Source organism: Suncus etruscus, chromosome 13, assembly GCF_024139225.1.
Source record: "Suncus etruscus isolate mSunEtr1 chromosome 13, mSunEtr1.pri.cur, whole genome shotgun sequence".
Lineage (NCBI taxonomy): Eukaryota > Metazoa > Chordata > Mammalia > Eulipotyphla > Soricidae > Suncus > Suncus etruscus.
In genome coordinates, this window is record NC_064860.1 from 48,677,772 (window position 1) to 48,699,465 (window position 21,694).

Genomic DNA, 21,694 nt, shown 5'->3' on the forward strand with positions numbered 1-21,694 from the left:
AGAACATTAAGATAAATAAGGCAGAATCCATGTACAATTACTTTGTCCCTCAAGTCCCCAGATTGTAACACATTATAATATTCTTAACAGCAGACAAGGCAATCTAAAGCCATAAAACTTACGTAACTCCTTAAACATTACAGGCATAGTATTTTTTTTCATTTCCATGTACATGCATATTTGCTTAAGTTAACCTCAAATTTTAAGTGTTTTTTTTTTTAAGGATTAGAGTCAAAGGAGCACAGTAAAAATGGTGTTAGAGTGGCAATTGTTGTTTGCATAGGCCCACCAAAATATGAGGGATATGAAAAGAAATAACCTTGGCCTAAAGCAACTCATTATTTTTATTGGCTTAAATTTTAATTACATTTGGTTGATGAAAATATTATATGAACAGGTGACATGTTAGGTCTATCTAAGTATTCATATAGCTATTCCCTTAATTTAAAGTCCAGTTATTTGGATAACATAGCAGGTTTAATGATAGTATCATTGCGTACAATAATAAGCATATTTCTTCCCAAAAGAGGACCACACAGGCATCCTGAGTGAAACATATGGATTGTTAGGAGTTTTCTAGTTTGAAGACAATGATTGATAAGCATTATAAATCAGTATCTCCCATAGTGATAATGTAAAGATCCCAGTTTTTAACATTTGTGAAAGTGTTATATATACTTGCTTTGTTTTAGAATAATGAAGGGAAAGAGGAGTCAGGGAGGGACCAAGAGATGAAGAGAGGGGAGAGAATGAGAAAGAAAAAATGAAGAGAGGAAGAGGGAAAGGAAGTAGGAAGAGAGTTGAGGAGAGGGAGGAGAGGAAAAGTTAGGAGAGGATGTAAGATGAAGAAAGAAAGAGGGCAGTTGACTCAATGATAATCTCTGTTCTGTACGTTCTAATTAAGGGAAAGATTTTTGTTCCAAACAGCTGTAAAGAGCCTATTTGGAGTGAGATTTCTACTGACATGCTGTCCTTTGGAAAATAGTGTGTCATAGGAATTTTCCCTACTTCTTCCCAATTACCTGGAGAGTATAAAATGAAGAGATGGTATTAGGTCATCAGCCCACAGTGATGTAGGCACATTTAGTCAAGGTAAGAATGGCAGCTTGGAGGTTTTATGACACATACTAGGTTGATGCCTACCTTCAGAAACGTTGCTTCAACACTTCAAGTGCAAACTGGACCTTAGTAGATTGGCAGCATGAACAAGAGATGATAGCTTATACTTGTAGATAATTTTGACCATGACCCTTCTGCTTAAAATACAGCATAAGATATTCAAACCTCAACTACTTTATTTAGAGGTGAATAGGGACACATTTGTGGTGCTCAGGGGCTATTTCTGGATCTGTGCTCAGGAGGGATCTGGACACATGCTCTGGGGATCATATACAGTGTCAGAGATTTGAACTCTGTCAATTGCATGCAAAGAAAATGTCTTACCTTCTGGACTATCTCTCTAGCCCTATTATCTCATATTTTTTGAACCAGACTATTCAACTCTATATAATATGTCTTCCAATAATAATCTAGTTTCAAATGGAATATTCCAGGTCCAATGTCTGAAGATAGTCATCTTTTTTATTCCCAAGGCAATTTTGCATGGGTATGAAATGAAATGCTTATCCATAGAAGGGACAACTGGCTCAGAAAATAACATTGAAGTCCAGAAAGAGAGGTTCTTGGGGCTGCTGTGGTTTGAAATAGATCTCCAGAAACAGGATGCAGAGAGTCAAGAATGAGACAAGGGTATCCTTAACTTCCAAGTCACTTCAAATGTAGCGAGACTTGGGAACATCATATAACTTTGCTTATTCTACTTTTGTTTCAAAATGTTTCCTATGTTTAAAAAAGAGGTGTGTGTGGGGGGAATGCATTTTGGCTGTGTACATGTATGGAGGGCAGTAGATATAGCATTTTCAGAATGTCTTTTCTGCCTTTCAGCTTTTTTTTTTTTGCAGCCTATGTTATAGTTATTAAGTGTTGATATGCCAGTCCTATTATTCTCAAAGTGGATTGTTTAGAATACTCAAGTGAATAGCAAAAAAGACTTTCTGGGTGCCACCCCCAAATCAAAATCCCAAATAAATGCAGATACAATTATTGTAGACAACTGTTTTCAGCAAAAACTCTAATCTAGAAAACAGATACTATTTTTCTGGAACAATTTTGTTTTATTGGTGTGATCCTGAAAATTTTCAGTTCATTGAATATTTCAGTTGTTGTGAGGCTGAAAAGAATTTAGCATGGATGAATATTTGGTTTTGTCAGAATTAACAAAAAAATCTTAAACTGATTCATTGATTTTTTTTTCTAGTCCTTCACCAATTTAAAATGATGATTTTGGAGAATAACTGTAGATTTTTTTTCAGATAATGATTAAAGTTTTCTTTTATTGCTTAGGATCACTCTATTAGGGCCACTCTGTTGTCCATAAATAGCAAATGGGAAAGGTGAGGGTTTTTCTGCTTTGATGAGAATTTGGTTTTTAAGACAAATGGGATCCTGCTTAGAAGAAAACCACTGATAACAACACACTTCAGCCATTTATCCAGCTGTAGCTCTCTGGGCCTTTAGTCCAGTTTTCACTTTTACTGAAGTTCTCCCCAAGTTGAACCTCAAAGTTTCTTCTCTGTAACATTACAGAGAAAAAGTTTCCTCTCTGTATTATTACACATCTGAGTTAGATACTTTGCATTTTTATCCCTTGTTCCAAATCTCAGCTGGGATCAATCATTTCTTCCTGATTTTACCATTGTCACTTTCCTTCCTGTGTTTGTTGGACAGATGCCTACACGTTACTCACTGGATCTGACTTGACACAAATCTGTTTGCTTTAGGGGGAATTAATCCAGCCATTTGGGTCCTGACCTAGACCTCCTGTGGGGAGAAGCTGCTAGAAAATTTAGATCTTTTCTAGGGCATGCACTCCTCACTTTGTCTTAGCAGGACAAAATGTCCTTCATGGGAATTAATAAAAGGGTGTCATCTCCCAAGTATGTGATCACACCAGGTCACATGTTTGCTGATAGAATCTCCTCTGCTTTAGAACCCACTTGGCCTTTCATTTTACAAGGGTATCTTGGGTCCTTCCTCTCTTATGTCTTGGTCTTTGCAGACCCCTGAATTTTTTAAAATTGCATTTCTTCAGTATCCGCCCATATTATTTTCATCTCTTTTTTTTGCTCTGAGTTTACTCCCTTATAATTCCTCTTCTTTCTAGTAGAGCTTATTAAAGTTGAGGGTGCATATGAGTCACTAGGAAATTCTAGGAGTTAATGGTCCTGATCTGGGCCCCATAATATTCCTAAGTTGTATACAGCAAGTGCTGGTCTCAAGACTGTGTTGCCAGGGTGTGAGGCTAAATCATGATTTTTATTTCTTGAGGCCAAAACTAATCTCAGAATAATAACAAAATATATTATCTGAAACATAAAGTCCCAAATCATGTTTTAGAATTATGCTATTACTTGCAAGAGCTTAGTTGGGATCCTTGATTGTTTCTTCCTGGGTTTCTAGGGTTTGCTGGTAGTTTATTTTTGGGGGTGTCTCTTCCCTCTACTTATAAATAATCCATCTACAAGCCCGCTTCTACTTATATCATTTTAACTACAATTGTGTTTATCTTAGTATGTAATATTCCCCTTTGGACCCTCATGTTAGAGAATTAGCTACCATTTGAATAACTTCTCTTTAACTTTTTTTTTTTTTTTTTTAGTATATGTGCTGCTGAAGCGAGCACTCTTTAACTTGTTTATTAATATAGAGACTATATTTAGAAATAAGGGCACATAATGGGTAATGGGGGTTAGATCTTTAGCAACCTATATATTTTTGGGGAAGGAGTTTCTGTACAGCTCATAGCACAGGCCTCCTTGCTTTTCAAAATGTGTAAATTTTCTTTGGTTTTACATCATATTTTCCCTTAATTTGATTTTTTCTTTTTTTAATCAAAAAGTACAGTGAGAAATGAATAAACTTTAAATTAAAATGGGCCAGGAAATGTACAAATTAGGAATCAATTAGAAATAAGTAGGAAAATGAGATTTAAAAAATATAGCATCCTGCTGAGTTCTTCCATGATATAGATGTAATACAAAGAATAAAGTTTGGAAATCTTCATTAGGCAAATTCTAAAACTTAGATCCTGACTGTTATTACTTCTGTATTTTCTTCCTTAAATTCTATCTCCACACAAGAAGAATTCATAAATAGGCACACAGTATAGGATGGGTATATGGGAGACTCAATGGATCTTTAAAAAATCCTGTCATATAGTAGATATAAGGAATTATTTTTCATGTTAATCTATGTTCTGAATCTTTCAACAGAAATGTTACCGATACTTAACTATTATTCTGTGGACCCTTCAGGAATTTTAAGTAATCTAGTAGCAAATATTTAGCATCACCTTCCTACACCCAGCTTCAACCACAATAGTGATTCATAAGAAAGGGACAAAGGTACGTTTTATACTGTATATGATTTTCCTTAATCCTGGATCAAAGATAATGTTCTTTCTTATGTTAATTTTACTGTATACTCTGATAGTATGCTTTGTAGCTTTCAAATTTTAAAATGATTTTGGGTTATTTTCTTGAAGAGACTGCCATACAGAGATACTTACATCCCTTTGTTATTGTCTGCCTATAGATCTGAATGTTTGAAATGTAGGTACTTCTGAAACAAATTCAGCAGACTTCACTGGGTAGAATGGGCCATTCATTTTGGTGTCTGGATGAGCAATAACAAAATCGGCAACAGCATCTGGGCACTCGATGTTTGATCATCTACATTAGAAATTGGATTTCAAAAAGAGGGTTATAATGAGAAATGGAAATAGTTGAGAAGGATAGGCCATTGTTACAGATCCATTTGTTTTTAGTCTGCAAAAGCAAAATGACAACACTTAGGCTTGGTCTCTGTTCCAAGTTGAATTTGGAACAAGCAATATTTGCCTCTCATATGCCAACCACATTGGAAGCTTACATACTTAAACAGGAGTGCATGTGACAATGGAAAACTTTGTCCTCACGTTTTTGTTAATGTTAAGGCAGACATCATTTCTGAAGTGGCCTATAATTATATATGTCCACAGAAACTACAGTGATCTAAGAATACAGGGCGTGTACCCAGGAGTTGACAATGCAAATAATGGACTTAAAGTAATGCATGTACTTACATACTTGAGAATGATTTATACAATTTTCAGAGAATAAGAAAACCATGTGTGTATGTGTGTGTACGTACATGTGCTTACATGCACTCATGTGTATTTGTGCCACACTTGGCAGTACCCAGGACTAACTCCTGGCTGCAATATTCCAGGATCACTCCTGGTCAGGCTTGGGGGGACTATATAGTTTAACAGATATCGAACCCGGGTTGGTCACATGCAAGTTATGCATCCTACCTGCTGTAATATTGCTCTGGCACTGAAAAAAAATATTTTTAAGGAATAGGGATAAAATATTTTGAAAATTATTTCCCTCCTGCAAATTTCTAGTAAAAGTGGAGTGTTTAGAAAACCATCAGAGGAACAGGATACACTTAGATGAAGGTTTATTTAAAGTGAAGCAGAATCTCATTGTTTTACAAGTCTAACAGTCTAGTAGGGCATTCCTAATGCTTGCATCTGGTTAGATTCGAATGGTTTCACATTTGCGGATTTTCAAATAAAAATAAAGTTCATAGCAAAATGAAATGCTATTTAAACAATGTGAGTTGAAGGCAGTACAAAAATTCATCCTAATAACCACAATGTGTGAAGTTCTGCTTCATAAGTAATTTTTCAGAGAAGGTATGCAAAATTAAACCAGATACACCTGCATGCTTGGGTTACTTCTTAGAGTTAAATGAGGTCAGGCTTTTTCAACTGGTGAAACCCAGTGTACAGTTTATTCAATCCTTTCTCACACAACTATTTATGAAGCTTCTACAATGCCTAAGGTATGTTGGTGTTGCAATAATGGTATATATATATATATAGCCTATGTTTTGTGTCTTTGGAGAGTTTACACTCTAGTGGTTAGACAAAACACATGCTTTTATGAAGTAGAATAGTATTTTAGTACTACTGATTTGACTGTTTAAAAAGGGGGAAAAGTGGAATTTATTTCTCACTAGCAAACATTCTTGACAGTAACCCCTGAACTTACTGTGGATAAGTATTAGAATGTATAAAGTCTAGCTTCCACTTTATGATATTTGGGTAATAACTCTTCTATAATAAATCAACTGTACTAATCAAAGTTATCTGAAAAGGCCCCCAACATTCATCACATAGGGATTTTCAGAGAAATCTCTCTCTTTCTTTGTCTTTCTCACTCATACACACATAAAAATTTCCAATAACGTTGACATACTTTTCCAAATTCAACTTGAATGCATTTAGCTTAAGTGGAAACTTTTTACAGTACAAACACAAATTAATATAAGTTGAAAAGATATCTTGTAGGACCAGAGAAAATTCTTTGCATACCAGAGTCACGTATTTGATTTTACATGGTCTTCTGAGAACTGTTGAGAGTGATGCTACTGATATGTGAGTAACCCTGAAGCACTGCTAGCTATAGTCCTAAAAATACAACCAAAAATAAAATCAAATGAGAGAGAGAAGTGAAGACTTACCTTTTTCTTAGGTAAGTCTTTGCTTTTTTGTATGTTTCCAACTGATTTGACATTATATAGAGAAATTGGCTTTTATCAAACTGCTAATTTGATGTTAATTTCATTCACTGAGTATCTTCACCTTCACAAAAATACAAACAAATTCAATTTTGGATTAGCAGGAATATATTGCTGGATTAATACGATTAATTTATTTGACCTAGTTGGCTGAATATTCCTAGAAATGACCCTCATATTCCCTGTGAATTACTTTGAAGGCAATCGCTCCAAAAGAAAATTCAAGAAAATAAATCTACAGAAAAATAGCCCTTATCATTATTGATGTAAAGATTCCAAGTACTATTTTAGCAAACTGAAATTAACAACATATTAAAAGCCTGCTATAGGTAGAGGGGGATTTCTCTGGGATAAACATGGGATAGTTCAATTTATGGAAGTGATTAAGTGTGATCCACTGCATGATTAAATTAATTAAAGATAACATATTTGGGCCAGAGTGGTGGCGCAAGCGGAAAGGCATCTGCCTTGCCTGCGCTAGCCTAGGACAGATCACGATTTGATCCCCCTGCATCTTATATGGTCCCCCAAGCCATGAGTGATTTCTGACTGCATAGCCAGGAATAACTCCTGAGCATCACCGGGTGTGGCTCAAAAACAAAAAAATAAAATATTTAATAAAAATGGTTAATAAAATTAATAAAAACAAAATATTTATAAATATAAATATATTTATTTAAATAAATACAGAAAAGTATTTGATAAGATTTGATAATTTTTATATTATTTTCTTTTTATCCTTTTTTATTCTTTTTATTTCTTTCTTCTTTTTTTAAGATTTGATTAAATTTTTATGATAAAATCTCTAATCAAGTTAGATATTAGAAGAGGTATTTCAACATTATAAGAACTATAAGTGAAAAATTAATAGCTCAAATTGTACCCATTCTTAATTTTTCTTCAAAACTGAGAAATAAAATAAGGTTTTCTCTTACTACTTCTTTTTTTTGGGGGGGGAGGGTCACATCCGGCAGCACTCAGGGGTTACTCCTCACTTTATGCTCAGAAATTGCTCCTGGCAGGCTCAGGGGACCATATGGGATGCTGGTATTCGAACAGTCGACCTTCTGCATGCAAGGCAAACACCTTACCTCCATGCTATCTCTTCAGCCCCAAGACTCTCTTACTACTTCTGTTTAATAATTAAAAGTTATTTCTAAGTAACTGCGAAAAAGAAAAAAAAGGATTCACATGGAAAAGGAAGAATTTTAACCTCTGTTTTGAATAAGATATAATTTATTGGAAAATGTAAGTAGTTTACTAAGAGACAATTACATCTAAATACATTTAATGAGGTTGACTAAATAAATAATGAACATAATTACACTTCTATAAATTGCCAATTATATACATAAAATTAATTGTATTTATAGTAGCATCAAAATATACTGAGATACAAAGAGATGAAATCAAAGAGGTGAAAGATCTCTTTTTCAAAAACATGTTATAGGACTGAAAAGATAGTATAGTGGGTAGGATATTTCCCTTGCATGAAGCTGACCTGAGTTCCACCTCCAGAACTTGATACTGTTTCCTAAATTTTGCCAGGAGTAATCTCTGAGTGAAGAGCCAAGGTATAATTTGAGTACTGTGATGTAACCACCAAACAAACATAGACAAATAAACAATAAAAAGCACACAAAATGTTATTGATAAAAGAAATAGAAGTTACAAGTAGAAATTTATCCTGTTTCACTTTTTGATGAGATTAACATTGTTAAAATGTCCATATATTCACTGCCATACTTAGCAAAATTTATATGGATTTTTTTCACAAAAGTGGAAAAATATCTTAATATGAAACTTTAAAAATCCATAAAAACCAGAGCAATCAGGGCTGGAGCAATAGTTCAGCGGTAGGGCATTTGTCTTGCACATGGCTGATCCAGGATGAACCTTGGTCCAATCCCTGGTGTCTCATATGGTCCCCCGAGCCAGGAGCAATTTCTGAGTGCAGAGCCAGGAGTAATCCCTGAGTGCCATCGGGTGTGACCCAAAATCCATTCAATCAATAAAGTTTAAAAACAAACAAAAATAATATTATATTACATTTGAGGACAGCCAATAGAGAAAAGATAGTGCTGAGAAAGTTTTGACAATCACAAGAAAAAGAGCTCTATGTTTACATTACTCATTAAATTAACTACAAATGTGTTAAATTCTTAAAAATATAACCTAAAATGATAAAATTCATAAAAATATAAAGGAAAAACTCCTTAACATTAGTCTTGGCAATGAATTATTTTATCTGACACCAAAATTCCAAGGAACAAAAGCAAAAGTAAACACTATCAAACCAAAACTAAGTTAAATGAAAAAAATTTTTATAGCAGAATAAATGGCTAGAAAAATGAAGAGGCAACATCATATAAGACAGCTAGAAAATATACCAAGTATACAGGACATTCATATGTGATTAGCAAAATCTTCAAATAATCAAATTTTAAAAATGGGTGACATATGTAAATAAAAATTTTCTTCAAGAAAATATATGTAACCAACAAATACTCAATATCCCTTATAACTGAGGTAGATAAAATGGAAATTCTTCCAATTGTATGCACATATATGAAATGTATATGTATACATATGCATATATATATATCCACATACATCTGACAGAACTTTCCTTTGTACCCTCATTTTCTAATAGTTAAATATCACTCAAAGTTATTCAAGACATAAGACATGAATAGACAAGAATAGAACTTGAGAACATTATAAATAAAAAAGTAAGCATTGAAAGGAAAAGCAATTATCTTAATTATAGGAGTAATAAAATTTTGTTTTTCTTCTCTTCTGGATTCATTTGAGAGCTCTTTTGAAAGACAGAACAACCAAATTTTTAGGACCAACTACCTTGCTTTCTTTTATTGATGAGCATGACTAAAAGACTTTTTTTAACAGCTCTCCAAATACAAATACCTTTTAAAATTGTATATAAAGTGTAATATATGTAATGTAATATTAATCATATTAATGTAATGCAATATATAAGTAAATGTATATAAAGTGTACTTTTCCTACAAGGGAATTACAATAGGATAAAGATAATATGTTTTTCTATATATAATATACTAGAATATTTTATCCATTGCTTCTCATTTTTCCCAACTGATTAATTAGCATATCAGTTAGCAAGATTTCCACGTGGCATAATTGCTAAAAATTTCCTTTTTACATATTGAATATTTGAGGATTTTAGCCCAGAAGCTAAAACTATCAATAGAGCAGTACCATTAGAAAAATAATTTCAGTTGTAGGAAAGGCTAATTCACAATGATAAACACTTAAAATAAAGTTAGAATTACAACTGTTTTTGATGAATTAAGGAAAAAATAAATCTTTATACAGATTTCACTAGTGTGCTAGACTTTTTGGTACAAGAACAGAGCAAAAGGCTAAGGAAATAGTTGAAAGTTTAAAACAAAATCTTTCTAAACTCTTATGATTGTTTCCTCACCAAAGTAATATAATTTTTGTTGCACAGTTAAAATATAGATTAAGACTGCCCATTGTTGTTATTCTTATTATTTTTGTTATTTATTTTTACTATTCTTTTTACAGGTATCCATCAACAGTCTATTATTCTGACTTAATTTATTTGTAAAGAATTGGGGCCGGAGTGGTGGCACAAGTGGTAAGGCATCTGCTTTGCCTGCACAAGCCTAGGACAGACCTCAATTTGATCCCCCAGTGTCCCATAAGGTCCCCCAAGCCAGGAGTGATTTCTGAGAGCATAGCCAGGAGTAAAACCTGAGCGTCACCAGGTGTGGCCCAAAAACCAAAAAAAAAAAAAAAAAAAAAAAAAAAAAAGTAAAAAGAAAAAAAAAAGAATTGCCTTAATAGGTAAGAGACTGCAACAGAGTTTAACAACAACAAATAAATGGTCACCAATTCTATTCCAATTTGAAAGCAATTGTTTATTAACTGACCAGATTACAAGAATATGGTAGGTACCTTAATTCATCCATCTAATCAGCCAGTTGATCTGGTCTTCCCTGATCAGCATCTCCACCTTCTACAAAATAGGTGGTCTTTTTCTTCATCCCACCTTGAGGAGATGATAATTTGGTTAGAGGAAGTTGTTTGCCTCTTTGAAGAGAGGCCATACTCAGCTACAGTCAGGCTTATTCCTGGCTCTGGGATCACTCCTGGCTGGGCTGGGCTAAGTGGACCATATGTGGTGCTGGGAATTGAATTCTGGTTTGTCACATGCAAGGCAAATGCCCTACTCATTAATTATCTCTTCAGTCCCTAAAACTGTAAAGAAGGCAATGCACATGAATTTGATGTGAATCGACTAAAAGTTCTCCATGTGCCTATGATTTAATTTCATGTTTATATTAGATTGTATTTTATTTCTATTCTTTAGTTACAGTGTTCTAGAAGTGTGAACATCTTAGTACTAGTAAATCATATGGTAAGGTTAATACAGGTAACTTAAAATTAACTTATAATTGTATAAGCCAGCTTTCTAACTTTGCATAATGAAAGAATTATTCTTCAGACTTCCACAACAGACTGATTAGGATCAAAGGATTCATGTTCTACTTTGCTGACCTAGTAGGTCTTCTTTCTATTTAGTTTCCTTCTAATTATGAACTATTTGAGTTGCCTGTTACTTCAAAAAGCAATGCTTATGATTCTGTAAGAAAGAATTTTAAGCTTTACATGGGTTGTTGGCCAGAGCATTATATTAATTTTCCACAAACATCCTGTTTGGGTGGAAAGTTTCACATGGTTATTTGTGTTGAGAAATCATAAGTAATTGGTTTAGAAAATGCTCTGTTGGCAATAGTGTCATTTCATGAACCGGCATGGATTAATTGTTCATGGCCCTTGTATAAGATGACTATAAACTGTAAACTACCTTTCCAGCTTTGTTTACTAACTCTTGTTTACTAACTCTACTTATTTTCTGAACCTACCAGCTGTCACCCAGACATGCTGTGATTCTGTGGTCAGCCCTGAGTTTACCTCTGAATTTACCCTTCTCAAATATGAATACTTGTTCCTCTTACCCCAATGATTGTAGACCAGGCACCCCCAGATGTGATCTTCATGAGAATGCCGAAGTTTTATGCTCCAAAAATGCTCTTAGATTAGAGCGGGAGTGATAGTACAGCTGTGAGGATGCTTGTTTGCAGACAACCCTAGTTTGATCCCTGGTATTGCTTATGGTCTCCATATGTTCGCAGGAATCTCCTGATCTCTCTTGAGAGAGCAGAGTCAGGAGCAACCCTTGAGCATGTTTAGTTGTTACCTCAAAACGAATGAACAGAATTGTCCCTGTAGAGTTACAACAATCACTGTGTTAGAATCAGTTATTAATGCATTTGTTTTTCTTTACTGAGTTTGAATTTATGGGCAGGGTGGGGGAATAGGAAGCAGTATGATATACTGTTCTTTGGATTACTAAGGTTTAATGTTATCTTTAAATGGCTAAGTAATAAACCTTTGGTAAATATAACTAAAATGTTTAAAATGCAAATTTTTTTCAGCAGAGTGTGCACCTTATATTTAGGTTTTCACGATTTTGTCCTATATGCTTATCAACAGATTATTGGATAAGAAGTTGTGTATACATACAACATTGAATATTGTTTCTACCATTAAAAAAATTTAAGATGCGTCTTTTGAGACAAATCATATGAAAATTGAGATGATTATCCTGAATATGGCATGAAAGATAACTACCAAAAGGTCTCATTCAGATGTGGATTAAGCTTAACTAAAGCATATAAACTGACACAAAGCAATTCATTGAGTCAATAAATACTATTGTCCTTATTGGAGAGAAAGGGGAGCACAGAAGAAGGAATGAGAGCAAGGTGGTGGTAGGGATAGTGACAATTTACATATAATAACACAAACCAATGCTAAGTCAATGAAGAAATACAGACTGGTCAGGATGAGAAAAAGTATATTTATATCATTGTGTAGACTTGTGGAAATCTGATACTTAATTTTTTCACTTCTCAAATATTTAAATTTCTTGGGGCCAGAGAGATAGCACAGTGGGAGGGCATTTGCCTTGCATGTGGCTGATCTGGGAGGGACCCGGTTCGATTCCTGGAATCACACATGGTGTCCCAGCCTGCCGGGGTGATTTCTAAATGCAGAGCCAGGAGTAACCCCTGAGTGTGGCTGGGTATGGTCTAGAAACCAGTCAATTGATCAATCAATCAATAAATAAAGTGAAAAAATTTAGATTTCATACTTTTATAATTAATTATTAATATAATTAATTATGTAATATATATTATATAATTAATTATAATTGATTATAGACTTAATGATAAATATTAAAATAAGACCTACACAGATTATTAAAACATTTTATATTGAGAGATTTTTACATATCTAAAATTACTAATAACCACATTGCAGTTACTGATTCAGTTTATGTAGACTCTCACCCTGACCAGATTTCAGAAGGTTTGATACCCTGTGTCTCTTAGAATAAAATATTATTACAATCCTGTAGAAAGAAAAGCAGAAACTGTCTTTGGTCAACATAAAATAAAAATGTACAAACTTTCCCCTAAAGTAGCAACTTCTAGTCATTCAGAATAGCCACCACCACATTTGGTTATAAGAAAAAAAAACTCAGAACTAGACAATAATCTCAATGATACTATATTTATTGTCTTGGAAAAATTTCACCATTATATAAAAATTACACAGACAAGAGAATAAATGTATTTTATGTTAACAAGATATTGTTTTTGTAGGAAAACAATGGCTGCTTGTGAAGAAAAAATTGCTTAAAAATGTTCTTCCTCTCTCCGGTCGGGCTTGGGGTCCCTGGGGTGGGTTGCTCGGAGTGCCTGCGCTGCCGTAAGTCCCACTCCTGGACCTGTGCAGATACTGAGATCTCTAGATACAGAGAGTTTATTTCATCACCCAGGATAGAGCAGAAGTTTTCCAAAAACCACGAAAGCACCACCGGTAGAGTAAATGAATCTGAATGGAGTCTATATTTAATCCCGTGACAATATACTCCAAGGGTGGAGAAACCCCATAGGGTTTAGGCCAAGTGAATTCCTTTTCGAACAACCCCAATATTTACTGTGCCAGTGCAGGAGGGAAAAAAAAGGCAAAAAGCACAAAACATTTTTTATCTTTTATATATTATTTTTCTTCATTTATTATTATTATTTTTTATTTACCTATCTACTTTTTTGTTGATTTCTTTGTTTCAGTGTGGTTATTGAAGTTGTTGTCCCCATTTATATTTATATATTTTTTTTCTTCTTTTATTTCTTTAGGTGCTCTGCCATGTTTTTTAACTCAAGACCATGGCTTTTTTTTTTTTTTTTTTTTTTTTTTTGTGGTGCCTATCGTTATCACTGGAGTGCTCACTGGATATTTGATTCTTCTTTTTGTACTGTTGGGGTGTTTCACCTTCTTTTTCTCCTTCATCTCTCAAACCAACGATGAGAGCCTCTAGATCTAGAAAGATTCCGCCCATTTTAGGCGTATTAGACTTTTACCCCAGTTTATTACTTTTCTCTTCTTCAAATAAAACCACATAACTTGAACAATGTAGTCCTTCCTCCCAGTTAGAGGGGGAAATAAGAAGGGACCAAGACCAAGACTACTAAGTAGTAAACTAGGCACAGAGGGGACCACATATTCTTGCAGCCCCGGGGGTAAGGGAGGAGGATATGGGAGGTAGAACAAACAGGTGTAGGGAGGACAAATCGGTGATGGGAACCCCCCTGATTTTATGTAAATATGTACCTATAATATTATTGTCAACAATATGTAAACTACTACGATCAAAATAAAAATCATATTAAAAATGTTCTTCCTCATGAAATAAATATGATCCATCTATTATTATTTCGTATCACTGAGCATAGGGGATCACTCACCGACTTATTAATTCTGGATACTACTCAAAAGCAATGTAAAACCAGATTCTTTAAGTTTGTTGAAATTCTTCAGGATTATTAAATTTTCTGATATGTTCTCCAACATTTCAGGTAATCATGCATAGCCACTACATAGGCCAGCAAAATCTATTAAGGTTCTATAGGTTCTCTTTGCAAGCATAAGAACACCCCTAGAAATTATAAACATCTTTAAGAAGATCATAAATTCTATCTTCAGATTTAAAATTATGTCAGATGCCAGAGTCAATAACCCCCAGAATTGCTGTGATTTCAATTCCTATTTTTAGTAATGGACTATAACTTCAAATGCAAATCTTCTATGTAGATAATTACATGAGCCTGACTTACTCTTGTTGAAAAGCAACAAGTCTTCAGTGCACATTTATATATATAGATATTAATGAGAGGAAAATACCACTTACAGCCTCATTGTTTCTTTTTGGGAGAGATATGAAATCAACTTTAGAAACACAGAGCTGGGAAAGATTTTTTCAGGGGGAGGAATTTCTAGGATACTGGGATTAAAAGGAAATAGGTAGAAGACTTAAAAATAACTTCCTGATAATTTTTAAAATATTATGACTTGGTCCACATCTATAATAAAGAATTATGTGATACCATAATAGCATTCTAAGTGAAAAGTGGTAAAATGATTAAAGGTATTAATTTGATGTCAGTGAGGGCTGGGTAACTTTAATTTTTGGTGATATTAAAATGAGATTTCATTAATTTTATTGATCATCCCATATTTGGGTCAGCCTTGATCAATTTTTTCTGTGCATTCCACAGTGGAGAGAAATTACATTTAAATATAATTATAAGTAATTTGAGTCACCAAAATTTTAAGTCATATTAAAAAAGTAGCATGGTGAGGCCAGTGGGTAAGGCACTTGCTTTGCATATAGTCAATGTGGGTTCAATTCCTGACATTTCATATGGTCCTCTGAGTACCACCAGAAGTTATCCCTGAATATGAAGAGAAAAGTAAGCCATGAAACTGTCTGGTTGGACCTCAAAACAAAACAAAGAAATAAAAAGGTCATAGTGTGGGACTGAAGTATAACACAGTGGGTAGGGCATTTGCCTTGCGTGTGGCCAACCCAGGTTCGATTCCCCAGCATCCCCTAAAGTCTCTTAAACCTGCCTAGAGTATTTTCTGAGCACAGAGCCAGGAGAAACCCCTGAAAGCTCCTAGTGTGGCCCTCACCCTCAAAGACCACAATGTTATCATGCTTATTAGGAAGAAGATAGCATAAGGCTTTATACTACCTGATCTTAGTCAAAGGTAGAAGCCTAGTATAGAACTCCCTACAGCCATATTTATTTTATTTTATTTTTTAAAATAATATTTTTATTTAAACATTGTGATTACAAATGTGACTGTAGTTGGGTTTCAGTCCTAAAAAGAACACCCCCCCCCTTCAGCAGTACAACATTCCTACTACCAATGTCCCCTATCTCCTTCTTCCCCCATCTCCTGCCTGTATTTGAGACAGGCATTTTTTTTCTCTCATTAACATTGTCATGGTAGTTGTTAGTGTATTATTTCTCTAACTGCACTCACTTTTCTTTGTGGTGAGCTTAGTATGGTCATATTTAACTTTAGAGGAGAAATGATAAGACCACAATTGGTCTTCTTGGATAATGAAATCTAAAAAGAGAGCACGTGGTATTTGTAAAGGAGGACAGAAATAGAAAAACCTAGTGAATGCACAAAGCTTTTATGCTTATGTATGCAACTTAATGGATTAACATTTCCTATGTTCTTGGTTGTTTATTTACAGTTTTTTATTGTCCAACTTAATGATTCTCATAATGTTTTTAAAGGGCCCACATGTACCAGGCGATTTACTAAATTATGAAAATGAAACAACTGTGGAATTTTGTCTAATAAGGAAAGCAGATGATAAGCCATCATAATACTGAATCTCAAGTGCTGTGAAGGAAGAAACCTGGGGTTCTGTGGGGACATACAGAAAGGGAAACTTATATGAACAAGATTGGGGACTAAGAAAAGTTTCCAGTGGCAGGAGAATTTGAGCTCTGAAGACTTATTATATTAGTCAAAAAGTTCATGTAAGAGTGTTATTGGGAGAGTCATTGGGAGTGTCATGAAATAGGAGAGTGCACGATGTGATCAAGTAACTGAGAGGTGACTTTGTATTTGTGACAATGTAGAAGCTTGCAAAAACAAGTATGGAAAAAATCAGAAATTGCTGGTCCTTGAGAATTTAGAGATAAGTAAGGCACACCACCTTCAACAAGTCAATATTAGGAAATTATCTTTTCATTTATTTTTAGTTTTGTTGTTATACATGTTTATGACCAAATTGGTGATGTATCATTTTCAAATTAAATCTAGTTTTTTGTTTGTTTTGGGGCCACACCTGCACATCTGACAGTGCTCAGAGGTTACTCTAGATTCTGTGCTCAGAAATTATTCCTGGCAGGCTCAGAGTACCACCTGGGAGCCAGGGGATTGAACCCAAGCCAACTGTGCAAAGCACATGATCTACTTTCTATGCTATCACTCTGCCCCCCAATCTATGCATGTAAATTCAAATATAAGTGAAACTATATGTTTTATTAAAATGGCTATTGTAACTTTACCTTAAACCAAAACTAAGGCCTACAAATAATGACATAATCATTATTGAAAACTAAAGTTTTATCTTGCTTCTTCATGTCAAGATTCTCAGTTGACTCTGTGAAAACCCTGAGTCTCCAAGCTTATGAAACCTTGTGGCTGAACTCATTTCTAATGGTCATCACAAAGAGCAGTTATTTGAGAGTCAAGGGCTAATGTGGAAAAGTAAAAAAAAATAAAAAAGGTTCATTGAGGTGGTAGGAACCTAAGAAAATGGTGGATTTCTTTTCCTCTCTCAAGCCATCTTAGTTTTAGGCTGAGGGCTAGCAGTTTATGGAAGGACTGATTAGGAAAGCAAGTTAGCAGGAAACTTCAGGAAGTTGGTCCTAGGCAGGAAAGCTTCTAATAGGCATCAAAAGTCTTTTCAAAGGGCTTGTTCTTTGATCTCTGAGGTCAAAAGAAATTTTGTTGGGGAATGACAAGCTTCTGGAAACTTTTCAGGTGGTCTGTTTCCCACCCCTTCCATCCATCATAGTGTCTGGTGCAGGATAAACATACCATATGTTTATCTTTTAAGACATCTTTTAAGGAGACAGATAAAGGGCAGAGGAAAAAATGCTATTTTCAGAAATATTTTTGGGATGGAAGATAAGTTGACTCTGATAGTGGGATTGGTGTTGGACATGGCATGTCAGAAACTCAACTACAAATAACATTGCATATTCCAGAACGTTATGAAAAATTAATTAAAAAATAATAAATTTCTTTGTGAGAAACAGTGTGGAGATTTTAATGCTTGTTTACTTTCAACCTGTATATCCAGGACAGTAAATGTTCATAGCATTACTTGGAAATAATGGGGGTATGAAAGCACATAGATCAATGTTTTTTTCCCTATTTCTGGAAGGATTTGATATAGCTTATCAGAAGTTTTAATCAGTTTGAGCCCTCTCAATCTCATTTTTTAATGTCATAGTGAAAAGCCATTTTTCTGTAGAACAGGTTGTGAAATTTAGGTGCCAACAGTGCCCCACCTTTGGTTTTGTATTAGTTTAAAAAGAAGATAAATGATTTCAAGCAAGTGAATTCAAAACATTTTATAACCCAGTATTATTTCCCCATAGCAAATAACTAAGTAGAGCAAAAATAAAATGCCTCTTCCCCATTTGCAAAAATTATGAGTGAACAAAAATAGTGGCTTCTCAATTTCTATTAAACCTAGGTTGGGATTGGGTGCTATGGTTCAACATGCACAGACAATAAATTCTCCTTCCAACAATGATTCATATGGATATTACCACTTTGCTCTAAGAGGCCGACTTTTATAATATATTGACAGACCCAAATTAAAGATATCATTTGTATCATTATATGGTGCTTAAATGTTTAACTGTGGGATTATTGGATCTCATTCCACTCAGTATAGGCCTTATTACTCATTAGTTAGAAACATCTTGGATTGGTGTTTAGACCACCTAATCTTCCTCTGGGTGTGGTCTGTTTCTTCCCAATAAATACATTGTGGGTGCTGAGTGATAGAACAGTGGTAGGACATTTGCCTTGCAAGCAGCCAACCCCCACAAATAAATGAATAAATACATAAGACATTGGGGTTGCAGGAAAACACTCTCTTGCATTTCTGAACTTCCCACTGAGTTTCCTGCTTCTTAGAACCTGAAAACTTATGTGCTGCAATTCCTGAACCCATATCTCCCTCGTGTGTGTGTGTGTGTGTGTGTGTGTGTGTGTGTGTGTGTGTGTGTGTGTATTATTTCCTACATTGACGTTTTCTTCCAGACCCAGGTCTTTGAAGTGTCCTCGCTTGGGAACCTGAGGCCTAAATCTAGCAGTTAACTACAGAAAGTAAAGCAAGGTGACTGAAATAAGAAAAATATATGTAGAATCCTATTCTTTCTCAAGTCTCTGAAAAGACTCAAAAGAGTGGACTCATTGCAAGAGACTTGCAGAAGAACTTGAAGAAGAACTACCTGGGCTTTTTCTTTTAGTGTGAAGTTGGAACTTCAAAATTGAAAGGAAGAAAGTGAGTTTGCTTCTCTCTATCTCCTGACTATTGGATTTTAGGCTGGCTTGATTTAGCGATCCAATGACTGCTTAGAGACCAATGATCCAGGTTCTCATTTTCACTTTGTGTCTGCCACACACTTTTCTGCCTTTGTTCCTATAACAGTGGTGAAAAAAGTGTTAGCAATCACCTGTTCTTAAAAAATTAAGGGCATAAGACAAGAACCCTCATTTTAGACACGAGGGAACATTTGACATGAGGTCTTTTCTTTGGCCATCATGGAAGACAGACGAAATACTCAACACTTGACTGGATTGATGTATTATGAAATATTTTCTTACGATGGCAATGTGGTGAAGTGGCTGACAGCCCAGTCCTGCTCATTTTCCCCCATGCTTCCAGGAAGTAGTACAATGATGGTTAACAGACATGGCTGGAGAATACATTTCTTTTGAAAATTCCTGTGACTCCATGGGATTGTATGCCAAATATATATACATGTGTATAACTAAAAATGTGAGAAGCATGTATTTTTCCAGTCACATTTAATTGCATCAACATGGAGCTCGGATTGGCTCTTGCAGCAACAACTAATGAGCCATATGTGGAAGAAGCCAGATGTTTAGATTATGTGTTCCTCTCATCCATTATCCAAATGTCTTTCTGTGACAGTGTCTCACAGTGTGTAGAAAGGAGAAGAACTAGGAAGACTAATTACATTGTTATGATTTGCAAAGGGGGTGGTGGTGGCAGTGGTGTTGGTAGTGGTGGTTCCTGCTTCAAGAGTTATTTTCAATATGAAGAGGTAGAGTCTGGAGAAAGATTCATGACTTGTATTTTTATGAGAATTTCTTATCGTGATTTCCATGCTCAAGTGTCTGTTTCTATAATCGCCATCAGTTTTACTCATAGAAACACACACACACACACACACACACACACACACACACATATACTCTACTAAGTCAAGGAAGAGCACAATGGAGGGTTTAAAAGACATTTAAAGTGTGAAGAGACATGGACTAGCCTCTCTGGGATATATCCATGATAGCTTCTTAATAGAATGACTGGGCTAGATGGTGAAAGATAGGGTTCAGTGATTGAAGATTGGGGCAAAGGTAATTGTAAGTGGACCTAATTTAACAGGTCAAAGACAGATGGTGAAGAAAAAGCAAAACAAAGTGTTTTAAACATTTGCTGTGTGCCTCTCAAGAGCTAAATATTTAGGTTCTTTTTGGGGACAAGAGCAGGAATAGGATATTTCAACAACATAGGTTGAGTTAGATTAATGATATCAGCCTTTAAGAGCAAGTGTTCTTCAGTGGCAGATCAAAATTTTCTTTTATAGCAATACTAAAACATATTTGCTTTCCTGCTCAAGTTCCTACCTTATAACATATTGTTTGAGAAGTAGGGAAAAAAAGAATCATTTGGACTGGCAAGATCACAATAGGACAATATAAATATAGTTCTCAGGTCTATGAAGATAAAGTAAAGCTTAGAAATAAATACATTAAGGTAGGTTCTAGCAAAGAAGCAGATCCCAGGGTTTGATCACTCTTTCTAGAGACTTTAGAAGAAACACCCCCAAAGGTGCCTTATCTTAAATAGCTTGCATTTAAGCAGAAAGCTACAGAGAGTAGATTTATGAATATAACTATAGCTGCTCAGTTTTTAAAATAAAAACTTAAGTTAGTATAAGTTTTAATATTAACTTTTAATAACTTTATCCATGCATAAGTTTTTGACTTTCACGTACTTGCTCTTGTGACTATATTTCAAGATAAGTTCCAGCACCCCACATTTCAAACTTCTAGTGCCTTAGTCTTAGTAAAGCTGATCCCAGGATCTATTTATAAATATGATTATTTAGTTTTTTCTTCTCCCACTCCTTTTTCCTCTTCGTTTCCTTCTCTTCTTCTTTTTTCCTTTCCTACTCTTCTTCTCCTTCTCCTCCTCCTCCCCCCTCCTCCTCCTCCCACCTTCTCCTCTCTCCTCCTCTTCTTCTTCCTCCTCCTCCTCCTCCACCACCTCTTCCTCCTCCACCTCCTCCTCCTTCACCTCCTCCTTCACCTTTTCTTCCTCCTCCTCCTCCTCCTCCTCCTCTTCTTCTTCTTCTTCTTCTTCTTCTTCTTCTCCTCCTCCTCCTCCTCCTCCTCCTCCTCTTCTTCTTCTTCTTCTTCTTCTTCTTCTTCTTCTTCTTCTTCTTCTTCTTCTTCTTCTTCTTCTTCTTCTTCCTCCTCCTCCTCCTTCTTCTTCTTAATTTCCTCTCCTCATTTGTGAGTCATATCCAATAATACTCAAATCTTTCTCCTGGTTCTGCATTCAGAGCTCTCTCTTGGCTAGGGTTGGGGAACCATAGACTATATAGGGTGTCTGAGATTGAATTGGAGTTGGCCACATCCAAAACAAGTGCCTTAACAGCTCTACTGTCTCTCCACCCTTTCCCATATGTTTGTAAGGGAATTCAACTCTTTTCTTACTCCAATTTTT